Here is a 15,184-nt window from a genome sequence, read left to right as displayed (position 1 = left end):
ACCTAAGGAGAGTTGGTCTCTGGTCTCTGGTCGTCGAATATGGAAGGTCCTCGAATTATCGTACAATATCGCATCTAAGAGCGAGACATCAAAGATTTCTGTCGATGAACCTCTGTCATCCACATATCCAATGACAGCACAGGAGTACGCGCAGACGTGCTCTTTAATGACAGTCGAAATTCACCACTAGATAACGCGAAGAAGAATTTCTGTTTCTAAAAGCTAACAACTGCTATGGCCCATATATTGATGACGGGCCACAAGTTTATAATTATATTTCGCCGCTAAAGTAAATATTTCGAAAGACAACACGCTACAAAGCTAGACCCTTGAGGGTGTAAATCACGCTTGAAGGTGTTTTACACCCTTTTCCGGGCAGTCTTTTACGCCCTTCAAAAGTGAAGGGTGTTCCGTGCAACAACACCTTAGTTTAGGCTTAAAACTAAAAGGGTGTATTACACTGGCTGTATAACACGAGAGCGCGCGACACTAGAGCACCGACGGGAGAGCGTACGGCAGAAGAGCGCCGCGACATGAGAGCGCGTGACATTTGAGCGTGCGTCACGAGAGCGCGTTTGCGCGCCTTGGGAATGATCGATATTGGGGTCTTCAAACACATGTTTTCACGGAGCTGGATTAGACCTATTGCTATATTACCCAAGCATCAAGGAGAATGAAGGGATTGGTGTTCCACGCTCCGCACGTGCTGGCCTCAGCAGTAGTCACTTTTCTAAAGCAAATACCTAAAACAAATGGCATATTGCATGCGCGTTCGTCAACGCTTTATTTTGGTTATTTACTCCGAGTCTTTTATACGGGGAAGGCGTGCGCGTGTGGGCGCGTGGAACACCATCCCCTGCATTCTCCTTGATGCTTGGGTAATATAGCAAATGGTCTATTGACGCCAAATTGAGTCGCATTTCGAACGCTTGTGACATTTAATTGGCTGAGTACGCAAATTAAGCTGGGCGAAGTGACACAAGGCGCGTGTTGAACGTAGCGGTCTGCAGTCACACCATCTAAGATCACTTATTTTGTTCGGGTTATCTGTCCTAACACAATACATTACCGCGCAGTTGTCATCGTTGCCGCTTATAGAGCGCTCCTTTTAAAATGTGTCACTAATTTCGCTTTCGAGACCGTTCTATTTGTCATTTTTGTCCCCTCAGAAACACAAGTTCGGTTCACATATCTATATGGGTGAAAAGTAAAATCGGTTTGGTGATGAGCTTTTTTGAGGGAATTAAACATTTTAGTTCTTTACTGAGAAAAAGGCTACAGGAGCCTACCGCGCACGCAGGTTGCTAAACATAACAGCATCTCCGGACTGAAAGAGAGGACCGGCGAGGAAAATGACGATCTCGTGCCATCCAAAGCCCAAGCACGCAGCACATACATACATATATATATATATATATATATATATTTTTTTTTTTTTTTATTGATTGTGAAATTGCTCTGACGAGCGGTTCATGTCACATCGCTTGTATTATCAGAGGCTGTCGGAGGAAGATTCCACAGGAACTTGTTGGTACCGGAACCCGGGAGGCTACTTCAACGCTACAGAAAGGAGACCTCAAGGAGCTTCTGAAGACAGCCACATGGAGCGAGTACGGACCAAGGGAACCTCTCGTCGGGCACAGACCACTCGACTCATCCACGAGGTTAAGGCAACGCTTGCAAATGACAATCCCGATCTTAGTGCACTCACAACACTTCTTCAGAGACTACCGATAAATACCGACGAGCTGAAGAACCCGGGAGGCTACTTCAACGCTACAGAAAGGAGACCTCAAGGAGCTTCTGAAGACAGCCACATGGAGCGAGTACGGACCAAGGGAACCTCTCGTCGGGCACAGACCACTCGACTCATCCACGAGGTTAAGGCAACGCTTGCAAATGACAATCCCGATCTTAGTGCACTCACAACACTTCTTCAGAGACTACCGATAAATACCGACGAGCTGAAGAACCCGGGAGGCTACTTCAACGCTACAGAAAGGAGACCTCAAGGAGCTTCTGAAGACAGCCACATGGAGCGAGTACGGACCAAGGGAACCTCTCGTCGGGCACAGACCACTCGACTCATCCACGAGGTTAAGGCAACGCTTGCAAATGACAATCCCGATCTTAGTGCACTCACAACAATTCTTCAGAGACTACCGATAAATACCGACGAGCTGAAGAACCCGGGAGGCTACTTCAACGCTACAGAAAGGAGACCTCAAGAGCTTCTGAAGACAGCCACATGGAGCGAGTACGGACCAAGGGAACCTCTCGTCGGGCACAGACCACTCGACGCATCCACGAGGTTAAAGCAACGCTTGCAAATGACAATCCCGATCTTAGTGCACTCACAACACTTCTTCAGAGACTACCGATAAATACCGACGAGCTGAAGAACCCGGGAGGCTACTTCAACGCTACAGAAAGGAGACCTCAAGGAGCTTCTGAAGACAGCCACATGGAGCGAGTACGGACCAAGGGAACCTCTCGTCGGGCACAGACCACTCGACTCATTCACGAGGTTAAGGCAACGCTTGCAAATGACAATCCCGATCTTAGTGCACTCACAACACTTCTTCAGAGACTACCGATAAATACCGACGAGCTGAAGAACCCGGGAGGCTACTTCAACGCTACAGAAAGGAGACCTCAAGGAGCTTCTGAAGACAGCCACATGGAGCGAGTACGGACCAAGGGAACCTCTCGTCGGGCACAGACCACTCGACTCATCCACGAGGTTAAGGCAACGCTTGCAAATGACAATCCCGATCTTAGTGCACTCACAACACTTCTTCAGAAACTACCGATAAATACCGACGAGCTGAAGAACCCGGGAGGCTACTTCAACGCTACAGAAAGGAGACCTCAAGGAGCTTCTGAAGACAGCCACATGGAGCGAGTACGGACCAAGGGAACCTCTCGTCGGGCACAGACCACTCGACTCATCCACGAGGTTAAGGCAACGCTTGCAAATGACAATCCCGATCTTAGTGCACTCACAACACTTCTTCAGAGACTACCGATAAATACCGACGAGCTGAAAGTTCTACATCGAGAAATTGAGTCATTCGTAAGCGACGAACACCTTGAGCAAGAGTATGAATCGGTAATGACCTCTCAGGACAACTTATCGTAGGCATTTGCGATGCTGAGTCATCGAAATGAGATTCTGAATAATCCAGGAACCCATGCGGTCGAAGCAAACAGAACACCTGCGATTCTCCCGACCAGCACTGAGAACGCCAGAGCAAGACTGCCGAAATTTGAGATGTTGAAATTCGATGGTAGAACTTCTCAGCGGCAAGCCTTCTGGGATATGTTCCAAAACGCGACAGGCCATCATCCTTAACTGTGTCAAGCTGACAAGTTTCACTACCTCCAGTCCCTTCTGACCGGACTCGCAGATAGAGCATGCATCGCCGGCCTTCACGGGTCGAACTTCACCTACACAGACACGTTGACTATACTCCGAGGGCGATTTGGAGACAAGGAACTCATCGAGCAAGAGAATCTTTCAAAACTCCGAACGCTTCAGAAGGTCCCATCACCAAACGGCGTTGGTGCCTTACGAAGTATTCTCGACGCCGTTCAGCTACACATTCGTGGCTCAAAATATATCGGAGTGCACGCTATGTCCTACTCTGCGATGCTGAACGAAATACTAATGAAGGTTCTACCAACCAACGCCGTCATCGAATATCATCGACGAAAATCCTTCAGTGGATCTACAGAGTCATTAACATCACAGGAGATCTGGAGATGATCTTAAACTTTCTTCAGATTGAAGTGGAATGTCGAGAGCGAAGTGGACTGACAACAGACAGGAAAAGTTAAGATTCCAGAAGAGAAGGAACAAGAAGCTCCGCAGCTGTTCTACACAGTCGGGCGAAAAACTCGGCGGAGTGCCTTTTCTGCTCTTCCAGGAGACACTCGTCAGAAGACTGCAATCGATGCTATGTTATATATGAAAACGAAGGGACTCTCCGACGACATGATATGTTTTAAATATACCATGAAGGGGCACAGAGCGCAAGATTGCAGAAGGAGAATCGTCTGCAATACTTGCAAAGGCAGACATGCTACATCGATGTGCGACCCACGCTGGCAACGATCTAAGGAGACGGAACAAAACCGCAAAATGAAGGCACTCCATACTTGCGAGCCCCCAGCAACATAAAAAAGGCCACATATCTTACTTCAAACTTTCCGAAGGCTGGATCACGGGCAAAAGGGGGTGCAGCTACATAAGAAGAATGATCGACGGAGGAATATAGCGAATTTTCATCCGAGATGTGTCCCGAAGGTACCAATTGCGCATTCTCAGCGACATCAATATTTGCATCAACACCTTTGGGTCCCAAGCTGCAAAAAAACAAAGACGAAAGCTGGTGGAGGTTAGATTAAAGAGCCAGTACCACTAGAGTCACTAAATGAGCTGCGCTTAGAGTATCGGCACTCCGTTCCCCAACATTGTTGTGGGCGCCGCCATTTTGGCTCGTATGCAGAGCAGACCAAACTGCCGATCGTCATGATTCAAAAGTGTGACTTCCTCAGCATTAGATTTGGTGTTAGAAAGCTCATGTAATATTGCCTTGCTCTGTCGCGCACTATTTAAGTATTTGTGGAGGGCGGAAATGCGTTTCCTGTGATTTCAGGTAAAGCTTCAGATAGCTGGCAACCATGATTTTAAGACACAATATGGCCAAGTGTCGTTACTCTGAAGCGTAGCGTATTTAGTGGCACTAAGTACCACCAAGGAGAGTACATCTTCGAAGTGGTAGAAGTCTCAAAGATTTGCAGCCAAATGGTGGAGCTTCCTTCGGACCACCCTTTCATGAGAGCTTCAAAGCCAAGAAAAGGATTTGGCTGACCTTTGTCCTTTCGATGAAACGAAAGGGGCACTCAGAATCAGCAGGCTATTCTTCTTTATTGATACTGTGAATCTCTTGCGAGATCGTAACAAGGATGGTACATCGAAACACTTTCATACAGGGTTCACTTGCTGCGACAACAAAAAACAAATATCTGAATATATGATAGCATTTACAGCGTCAGGTGGTAGACTGTTCCAATCGATTATTGTACGAGGAAAGAAGGAGAATTTAAATGTATCATTTTTATATCTATATAGCTTTATTGTTTTGCTATGTGTATCTCTGGTAAACCTGGGAAAAAAAGTGATATATATATATTTTTTTCTCTATTCCAAACTCGTCATTGGCGATAAAGTAAAGAAATTTCAAGCGGTTTATTCTCCTTCTTTCCTGTAGGGTTGTTAAGATCTGCGTCGTTACAGAGTTTGGTTGGAGATACATATGAGGAGTACATGTTATACACAAAGCGCACTGCTAGTTTTTCAATTCTCTCAAGTTCTGAAATACAAGATAAGGTATGTGGATCCCAAATGATGCTTCCATATTCTAGCACTGGCCAAACAAGAGTTTTATACAGCAGTAGTTTTGTATCACAGGAGGCCTGTCTCATATACCTACGCAAGAAAACCAACTTACGCTCTGCTTTGCTAGCGGTTTGATTGATATCAACATTCCATTTAAGATCAGATGTTATTGTCAACCCCAGATACTTATATGAACTTACTCTCTCAAAGCTGCGGTTTCCAATCAAATAATTAAAAGTGATAGGCTCCTTCCTTCGATTAATTGGCATACATAGAGTTTTTGATAAATTTAGTGATATTTGCCAGTCATCACACCATCTAGACGGTTTTTATGAGGAGTTTAATACTTCACAGTCCGCAGAACTTTTGATCTTTCTAAAAAAAGTAAGGCAATCATCCGAAAAGAGTTGGATCTTTACTAGAATTCTACGAACAATATAATTCACGAATATCAAAAACAACAAAGGCCCGAGGAACGATCCCTGTGGGACGCCAGAAGTTACGTGTGTGGTATACCGGCGCATGCGGTGTCAACTTGAACGAACTGCTGTCTCAGAGATAAGTAACTTTCAAGCCACTTCAGGATAGCCGGATTATCTAAAACTGGTGGCAGCTTTATCATTACCTTTTCGTGCGATACGCGATCGAACGCTTTCGAAAAATTTAAGTAAATCACATTAGTTTGCCCTCTTACATTAATTACAGATGCGAATAAACCGATCTCACCAAGCCTCCGGCGCATGCGCGAGTCCGTCATAACTTTAGTTCACAGTAGGCAGACGGCAGTGCCCGAGACGGCTCGTGCCATCTCAAGCTCTGCACGCAGAGCTCCAGCGTGGTTGTCGCACGTGTAAAAAAACTAAAGTTCCCCTCATGCATTGCGGCAGCGGTGGCGTAGCCAAACTCGCTGGTGAGATCGGTCTATTCATGCACAGTTTCTGTCAGTTGGGTAATGGTAAATACTTTTTGGCGAAAACCATGCTGAAAATCAGAATAAAAATGATTTTGTTCAAGATATGTCGATATGTGTTTAAACACCACACGCTCCAATACCTTACTGCACGCACTACGCAGAAAAACAGGCCTAGAATTGGAAACCGATCTTGAGTCACCAGATTTTAAAATTGGGATCACCTTTGCCACTTTCTATTTGGATGGTACCGTGGACGTCTCCGGAGATTTTCTGAATATCAAAACCAAGTACTTGGCTCTCCATTCCGCGTATCTTCTGAGAAAGGCATCAGGAATGTTGTCTATACTTCGTTTCAGCTTAGGTCCGAGCGCGGCCGATGTTATGAGCCGAGAGGCCAATCAAACAGCGAGAGGGGCACAACGTCATGGCGTGCTCTCTGCAGCTGATAGGACCAGCTGGTATTCGCCGTCTCTCTGTGCGTGCTCCTCTGCCGGCTAGTCCTATCAACTACCGAGAGCACGCCATGACGTTGTGCTTTTTGTGCTGTTTGATTGGCCCTTCGGCTCACAACATCGGCCGCGCTCGGACGAGAGGTGAAACAAAGTATAGTCGCCTTTTTGACGTCAATATTCAGTAGATAACTCACGATACCGTCCTCAGAAATCGTTATATCCGGCAAAGCATTTCTACTATGTTCACTGTTTCTCGGCATAGCCGTCAGGACCGGCCCTCGATTGTTGTCAAGGCTGAAAACCTACGTGAACTAGTTATTAAGAGCATGAGCAATACCTTCAGGGTCGTCCACGAGGTCGTTATCAATATGCAACTCTTTTACCTTAGACTTTGTGGGCGATATAAACCTCCAAAGCTTCTCAGGCGAAGGCTGGAGAAAAGAAGATAATGTCACATTAAAGAAGTGATGTTTCGCCTCTCTAATGTTTTCCTTAAGCTCGTGGTTCTGTCTTTTCGTATTATTTTATAGACTGGGGGGATAGCTTCAGAATCAGATACCTCGGCATGTAAGGTTTCTGCGATGACTGTAATGTGCGGTTTGCGCGTTAGTAACACGTGTTCTATATCAAAAACCTCATTCAATATGCTCCTTCCATTCTGATTGAAGAATCTAATCGAATCAGCGGCATTGCGCCTGGACTGTCATATTTGTTGCGATGGTTTTGGTTGAATCGGTGGTATTCGTGTCTGTTTTTCGGCGTTCCAGATGTAGAGTGTAATATTTATTTTCATGTTGTTGTAGATTACAGTAACCTTATCACCTTTCTTATGATTTCCGATAGCGCTGTCCCAGAGCTCTTTGCGAATATTTTGAACACATACAGAAAAGTCTTCTGAATTAGAGGCCGTCGATCTCTTCAGTTTCGAGCAGTTTCTCAGAACTGACATCTTCTCTGAAAAACTTAAAAAGTTCACCATGACTGGTCTAGTTTTACCATTCGTTCGAAGCTCGAGGCGGTGCACTCTTTCTGAGGTTACAACTGAACCAAGCGTATCACAAAACAGTCAATTTATTATAGCGCCATGAAGTGATTCAGTTGTCTCGTCATCGGTTTCAGGCACGCTAAAGATTGCAAGATTATTTCGGAGACTCCCATCTTCAAGGTCGCCAATATTGTCTAGCAAATCAGCCATTACACTTTCCATTGATACGATCTTTTCTTCAGTGTCAGAAAAAAGTTTTACTTTCGCTACGATTGCTGACAACTGAGCTTCGAAGCTCCCTCACTCAGAATCAGCCTATTAATCGGTGCTGACCAATTAGGGATAATCATGAAGGGTGACAACATCCGCAGTGAGAGTCAGCAGCTGACGGCTCTAAGCACTCGACTTGGTTGGACGGTTCAAGGACCAACGGACAAAAATTATCCACTGAGAACAAAAAATAAACAAATTATCAACGTTTAGGGACCTGTGACATACTGGAATTACAAACAAGGAAGATCGGTTCCAGAAAAAGGTATTACATACATTTGAAGAGTCGATTCGTTGGACTGAAGGCAGGCATAAAGTCTCACTATTGGGGAGGAGATCGAACAGTCACGCCTCTAGCGGCACGCTTCAGCTGTGGGGGCAACAAACCGAATTTTCTTGTTTGTTTTTGATCAGCGATATCGAAGATGACGATTCGAAGGCCAGCATTGGCCAGAGCGAAGCGCTCGTGCCCAGGCCGTGCATGACGAGGTTCAATTTCTTTGTTATGCTGTGTTAGTAAACACCGGGCTGTGGGGACAACAACCTCGATAAAGCGCCCCCTATAGTTCGATCTCCTGCCCAATCCTGGAAGCCCAACAAAAGAACCGAGCTATATACAACACATCAAGGGCCTGGCGACAGCGAGGTTAAACGGGTAGATACGAAAACTCAGGAGATATGAAAACCTGCTGAACACTTATGACAGTGTGATCCGTCAATATCTGAGAAAATGGAAATGCAAAGGTGGTTCCAGATTCGAGAAAAAATACAGGACGAAAGTACTACATGCCGCACCATGCTGTAGTACGCGAAGAGGTGTTCACAACGGAAATTAGAATCGTATTCGACGCTTCATCTCACCAGCAAGGAAGTGAGAGTCTCAACGGATTTCTTGAAACGGGACAAAGGCATCTGATGACCTATTACAAGTTCTCCTGAGGTTCTGAGTCAATAAAATAGCGATGACAGCATTTGTTCGAAGGCATTTCTGCAAATATCAGTAAAACAAAAGGATTGAGATGCACTACGCTTCTTGTGGTTTGAAGAGAGGCCCACAGCAACTGGTCAGTTATTACCAATCCAGAAGCGGAGGATGACTCGCGTTCCGTTTGGGACGACGTCCAGTCCTTTTTTGCTGACAGCTACGTTACAGAATCACTTCCAAACAGCTCAAAACCACCCGGAGATAACTCAGGTTCTAGCGCAATCCTTCTATGTCGACGATCTCTTTACTGGCGTCCAAAGTGAAGCAGCAGCAGTCAAGTTGTTTAACGAAACACAAGACATCATGCAACAAGCTGGCATGAACCTACAAAAATGGACATCCAACGGCAAGACACTGCAAGAGTTGTTCCAGAAAGGAGTCCCCCAACCAGCTGATATAGCGACAGACACCAACGTACTTGGAAGGAATTGGAATACAGACACTTTGAGGCTGTCGTTGAACTCGACGTTGAACTACTTGAAAACGAATCTAAGTACGAAACGATATGTCCTCAAAGCTGCTATATAATCTATGACACCATGGGACTGCTATCATCTTTCACGATCCTGGTCAAGAGTCAAGACCATGTTCCAAAAACTGTAGGAATTTAAAATAGACTGGGACAACAGTCTTCCAGAGCACATGCAACAAGGGTGGAACATATGGTGTAACGAGATTCCGCAGCTACAAGGCATATTCATATCTCGATTCTTCTTCAAGGAACTCCGAAACACTACGCTGTTCTACGAGCTACATGTCATCACTGACGCCAGTCCGAAGGCTTACGGCGCAGTTGTCTACGTAAGAACATCGGACTCTGAGAACACAGTAGAAATGCATCTACTACTTGCAAAAGCGCGAGTAGCACCTCCTAAAAATCTGACGCTGCCTCGCCTACAGCTAATAGGAGCTCTCATCGGTTCTAGATTAGAGTTCTATGTAGAAAAGACGTCGTCTCTTCAAGACCACGAAGCATACTTGTGGACAGACTCTACCATGACTTGGAAGTGGATACAAGGTCAAAGTCACGGGTGGGAGACATTTGTTGCCAATAGAGTGAAGGAGATTCAAAACAACACGCCTATACAGCTCGCTGGAGATTCTTTCCGGGTAAAGGAAATCCGGCAGTCTGCCTAACAAGAGGACTCTCTGCGTCAAACCTAGAGTCAAACAACCCGTGGTGGACCGGTCCTTCTTGGCTCAAGAAACCGTCACCCGAAGAGCCACAGGTGCATCCCTTACAAGACAAGACGAAATATAAGACAATGACATAAAATCCAACATACTACAAGTAACAACTGCCATAGACGATCCTGTACTTGATTGACTTGCAACGCAACAGCGACCTCTCGAGGGCTCTATGCGTCACTGCTTGGATTTACCGTAAAGAAAACACTAGCGCACTGAACGAATCGTCTAAATACCTTTCAACGGCAGAACCCAAAAGGCCGGAACAATGCTGGATAAAGGTCACACAAAAAAAAATCGATTCTCGGAAGAACTGTAAAGCATCCAAAATGAAAGGCCACTGAAGGAGTCATAACTAAGAGATTTGCAACCTTTCATAAATGACATCGAAGTTTTACGCATAGGCGGTCGGCTCCAACAACTAAACTTATCAGAAGCCTAACGCACATCGCTTCACAGAGTTGCTTATGTGCAGCGCACATCAGCGAGTGCTTCACGGAGGAGTAGCAGAGACATTAACTGAGTTGCGCGAACAGTATTGGATTGTGCGAAGAAGACAAGCAGTAAAGAAGTCTGTGAAACTGCACGAGGTGTACAAGGACACACTTGAAGGCCACATCAGCACTTATAACACACACACACACACACACGCACAAGCACACGCACGCGCGCACACACACACACACGCACACACACACACACACACACACACACACACACACACGCACAAACACTGAGGAGACGCATCTATTCAAAGTCGTGGGGATTGATTTTGCTGGCCTTCTTTACACAAATGAAGAAAATAACGAGAACTTTTATAATGCCATTTCCACATGCGCAATCCCACGAGCAGTTCACCTCAAGCTCACAACGAGCACATCTGCACAATCCTTCTTGATGGCTCTACGTCGGTTTGTTTCCAGAAGATGACTGTCAGGCGTACTTTATTCAGACAACGCTTTGGCATTCAATACAATCTCAAGAGGCATATCAGCTGTCTGGAAACTGCACCGACATCAGGATGTACAAGAGTATGTTGCCCACCATCACATCACATGGAAATTTAGCACTCTCCAGTCATTGTGAGAACTAAGACGGTAATGAAGCAACCGAGAACTTATTTGACACCAGTTTTGGAAGAGGTGCATGAAGGACTATCGCCTGCAACTTCGCTCTGACCACTGCACTCCTCCCAAGAACACGACACCTGTTGCTTTCGGGGACGTGGTGATTATTCACCACTCAGAACGATGTGGAAGGTGGGGCGAATAACAGAAGTTCACCAATATTATTTGCGCGTGTGAAGTGCGACTGGCGGATGGGTGAACATTTAGGCGTCCAGTCCAATTTCTCTACCCACTGGAGGTCTGCAACAAGTCCGCGGTTGGCGGTGGGAGCCTGTTAAACAGAACAGCTTCTCGCGACTGAAAGAGAGGACCGGCGAGGAAAAGAACGATCTCGTGCCATCCAAAGCCCAAACACGGCAAATTTTTTTCTTTCTTTCTAGACTGATCATGAAATTGCTTAAACGAAAGGTTCATATTAAATCGCTTGTATTATCAGAGGCTGTCGGAGGAAGTTTCTACACAGGTGTTACATCATTATCATGTTTAATTCTAGCAAACGTCGGGAAAACGATGGATTTGGAACGCGCTAGAAATCAATCCGTTCGTCCCTATGAATACGAATCATAAAACTGCAGTCACATATTGTGCAATGCTGGCTGTCGCGTAATAAGAGATAATTCACTGTATAACACACCAGTTACTAGATCTTTTTTTTTTTTTAAGTGCTTTTGGTCAGTTTTATTTTCAATGTTCGTGCGTACGGCGCGTGATTTGCCCGCCTTCCGAAGCGACGAACATGCGCGTGCTGGGCTAAGAAGGTGAAGGGGATTCGATGCTTCAACGTCCTGCCATGGAGAAAAGCACTTTATAGCTGCTGTTCAGCGCTCCAGTGACGCGCGCTCTAATGATTCGCAATCTCGTGTCGCGGCGCTCTCCTGTCGCGCGCTCTGCCGTTGGCGCTCTCGTGTCGTGCGCCCTCCTTACGCTCTAGAGAAGGATGTTAAAAGGGTGTAGCCATGGGTATAAATCTGAAATAGCCTTTTTACACCCTTAAGAGTGTAAAATATTTTACTGGTTAGTTTTCTAATTCGCATGGTACTCTCGAGCCGTGACGACGTCCGCCGCGGCCAACAAACTATCCCGAAAAATAAATATTTTGTTCGTCTCAGCGGTTCCCCTCCCTCCACCCCCACCCCTCAAATAAAAAAAGAAAAGAAAAGAAAACTACCTGTAAGTGGTTTATTTAGTGCAGTGTGACCTGCCATAACTTTCTCCATATGGCTGCAGAGAAATGTCAAAAGGAGTCATCTATTTTTGGTTTCTTTTAATACGTATCATTTTCTTCTTCTTGTTTTCGTCGGTCCGTTCTCGGTCAGATAGCGCGAAGGCGTACACGGAGGCTCTTTGACCGCATTCCTATCATATTTTCGCGATCTCGAACCGGATATTGAAAATGTCAACTTGACCTGGTCAGGCGCGCACACAGAGAGAAACCCCCTCGGCATCCCAATGCCCAACAGGGGCGAATGTTTCTTTCTTTCCACGCGTTTCGGCTTATCTTGCATACCCTAGCAGCTCTATTTCTGCACGCGATTGGAGCGCGTTACTGCGTGTCGCAAGGACTGTCGACTTTCCTTCCTTTTTCGGTCTGAGCATCCGATATCGCACACTCGTGATGGGTCGCGGCAGCAGCGGTGACATAAATGCGCATCCATTTGTTCCTTTTTTTTTTTTTTGTCGATCGAAGCAATCCGATAGAGTTGATATGTTTCAGGCAAGACATTTGGTCAATATAGATGCCCTGCTGACTTCGCGTTCGGGGCAACACCTGTGTGTTCCGCGGCGCACTCCGCTGATTCTAAGGAATCTATACGACTATTAATTATTGTAATACGCGTACATCTTCTACATACCGGCAACGGAGGAGCGTTGAAAGTGTTGCCGATTGTGGAAAATGCTTGATCCGATGGAGCCAATCAAGCCCCGCCAAAAGACTACCGTGTTGGCGCTCGCTGTTTTGGTGCCGGGCTGTGTACAGCCGGTGGTTAGTCGCGGTTTGTAGGTTTGCTATCACCGGCTGTGCCAGTCACGCACAAAGAGAAAAAAAAAAGCGCAGGATCGCTACGCGTTTACACTGTGCGTGATTGGTTTAGTCGATCATAGCGAACACTCAAAGGCAATGAGCGCCATGACGATGCAGTTTTGACCCTGCCTATTTGATTCCATCGGACGGTGGCGTCAACTGCGGCCGGATATGAAGTGAAACGTCTTTTTTTCTTTGGGGGGGGGGGGGGGGGGGGGGGGGGGGGGGGGGGGAGTGAGTAACTCCCCTCCCTCCCCCTTTTTGTTCTGACGCCACAAATCGGCGAGGACTCTTTCCTTTCGCAACACTGTTTTCAGAATAAGTCACGAAATTACGGCCGCAAATGTTTGTTCAGTCCAGATATATTTGCCACACATCCTACCTGCTACAATATGTTTGGCGCCTCAAACAGTTCAAGATAATTAGGAAGTTGAAGAAAAAAAAAAAAAAAGAAGTGCCTATGTCCTTTGCTGGTAAACATTTATGAAAATACTAGTGACGGGGATGCTGTGTAAATTAACCACGAAAACGAAAGTTCAGGCAGTGAGGTGTGCTGTGTATACTATAGTGCGCGCAGGGTTTACACATTTTATTTTTGCTGCTAAGTGAAACCCCCCCCCCCCCTCCCCCCCCCCCCCCCCCAAAAGAAAAAAAAAATAGACAAAAAGAGGGGGCCATCGGTTTCCTTCGCATGCTGTAGACGTATCGAGGAAACGGGCATACGCTCTAAAAAAAATAACCCGTGTGTCTACTTTCCCACACACCACTCGGAGAGCCAATCACCGCAACTTACGGAAGCAGCTCGGCGAATGACGATGCCGAAACATCTGTTTAGACCAAAAAACACAGTCCGAGTTATGACATTAGGCAATGCAAAACGTCACGCTTGCATTGCTTAATGTCACAACTCAGACTGCGTTTTTTTTGGTCTAAACATATGTTTCGGCATCGTCATTCGCTGAGCTGCCTCCGTAGGTTGCGGTGATTGGTTCTCCGAGTGTTATGGGGAAAAGTAGACGCAAGGGATTTTTTTAGAGTGTAGTTGCCTGTTCGTGTCCATTCACATTGTTACTGCTTTTTGCATTGTAGGCAGTTCGGCAAGTGTAACTACTGCTCAGATAAGTAAACTTAGTGAAGGTGTGAAGCTCGTGGGGGTGGAATCTGAGACGTCAATCTCTCTGAACCACTGTGTGGCAGTTTTTTTTTTCCTCTTTTGTGTGTCTGTATGGGGGGGGGGGGGGGGGGGGGAGGTCAACGACAGTTTCTCTATTCGTTCATCAATGCTCAGAAAAGACAACGAACGTGCGAACCGATCTTTAAACCTCAGTACACGTCGAAACACGAGTTTGTATACAATCTAAAGGGCTGTACTCACAGACAGATTTGTGCCCGTTAAATGTAATGGATTACAACTACAAATTGCTCAGCCTTCAACTTAATGGTTTACCATTACTAATTACTGCTGTAAAATTCAGTTGGTTACTTTACTCGGTACGTTAAAGTTACCTTACATTACTTTGCACGGATGCTCAAGAAATAAACAAACAAAAATCCGATGTTTACATATGTCGTACAATGCTCTAAACATTCCGCATCCCCACTTCATTGTGGTCGCTCTAAAATATAAAGAATTAAGGCTATATATTTCATCTCATTAGTTGATAGCAGAATAACAATGGAGTAGAAGCTACGACTACAGTCCGCTCGAATTGCCTTCCGTTGTGCTTTGGTTATATGCTCACGAGACACAGAAATATTGTTGAAGATAAAAAGATCGCACTCGGGAGGTGTAGCTTCTACTTTAATATTGAATAAAATACATGGACGCGAGAACGAA

Source organism: Ixodes scapularis, unplaced genomic scaffold (assembly GCF_016920785.2).
Source record: "Ixodes scapularis isolate PalLabHiFi unplaced genomic scaffold, ASM1692078v2 PGA_scaffold9__187_contigs__length_104089568, whole genome shotgun sequence".
NCBI classification, from domain to species: domain Eukaryota; kingdom Metazoa; phylum Arthropoda; class Arachnida; order Ixodida; family Ixodidae; genus Ixodes; species Ixodes scapularis.
The sequence above is the reverse complement of the archived record's forward strand: the minus strand, read 5'-3'. Positions refer to the sequence as shown.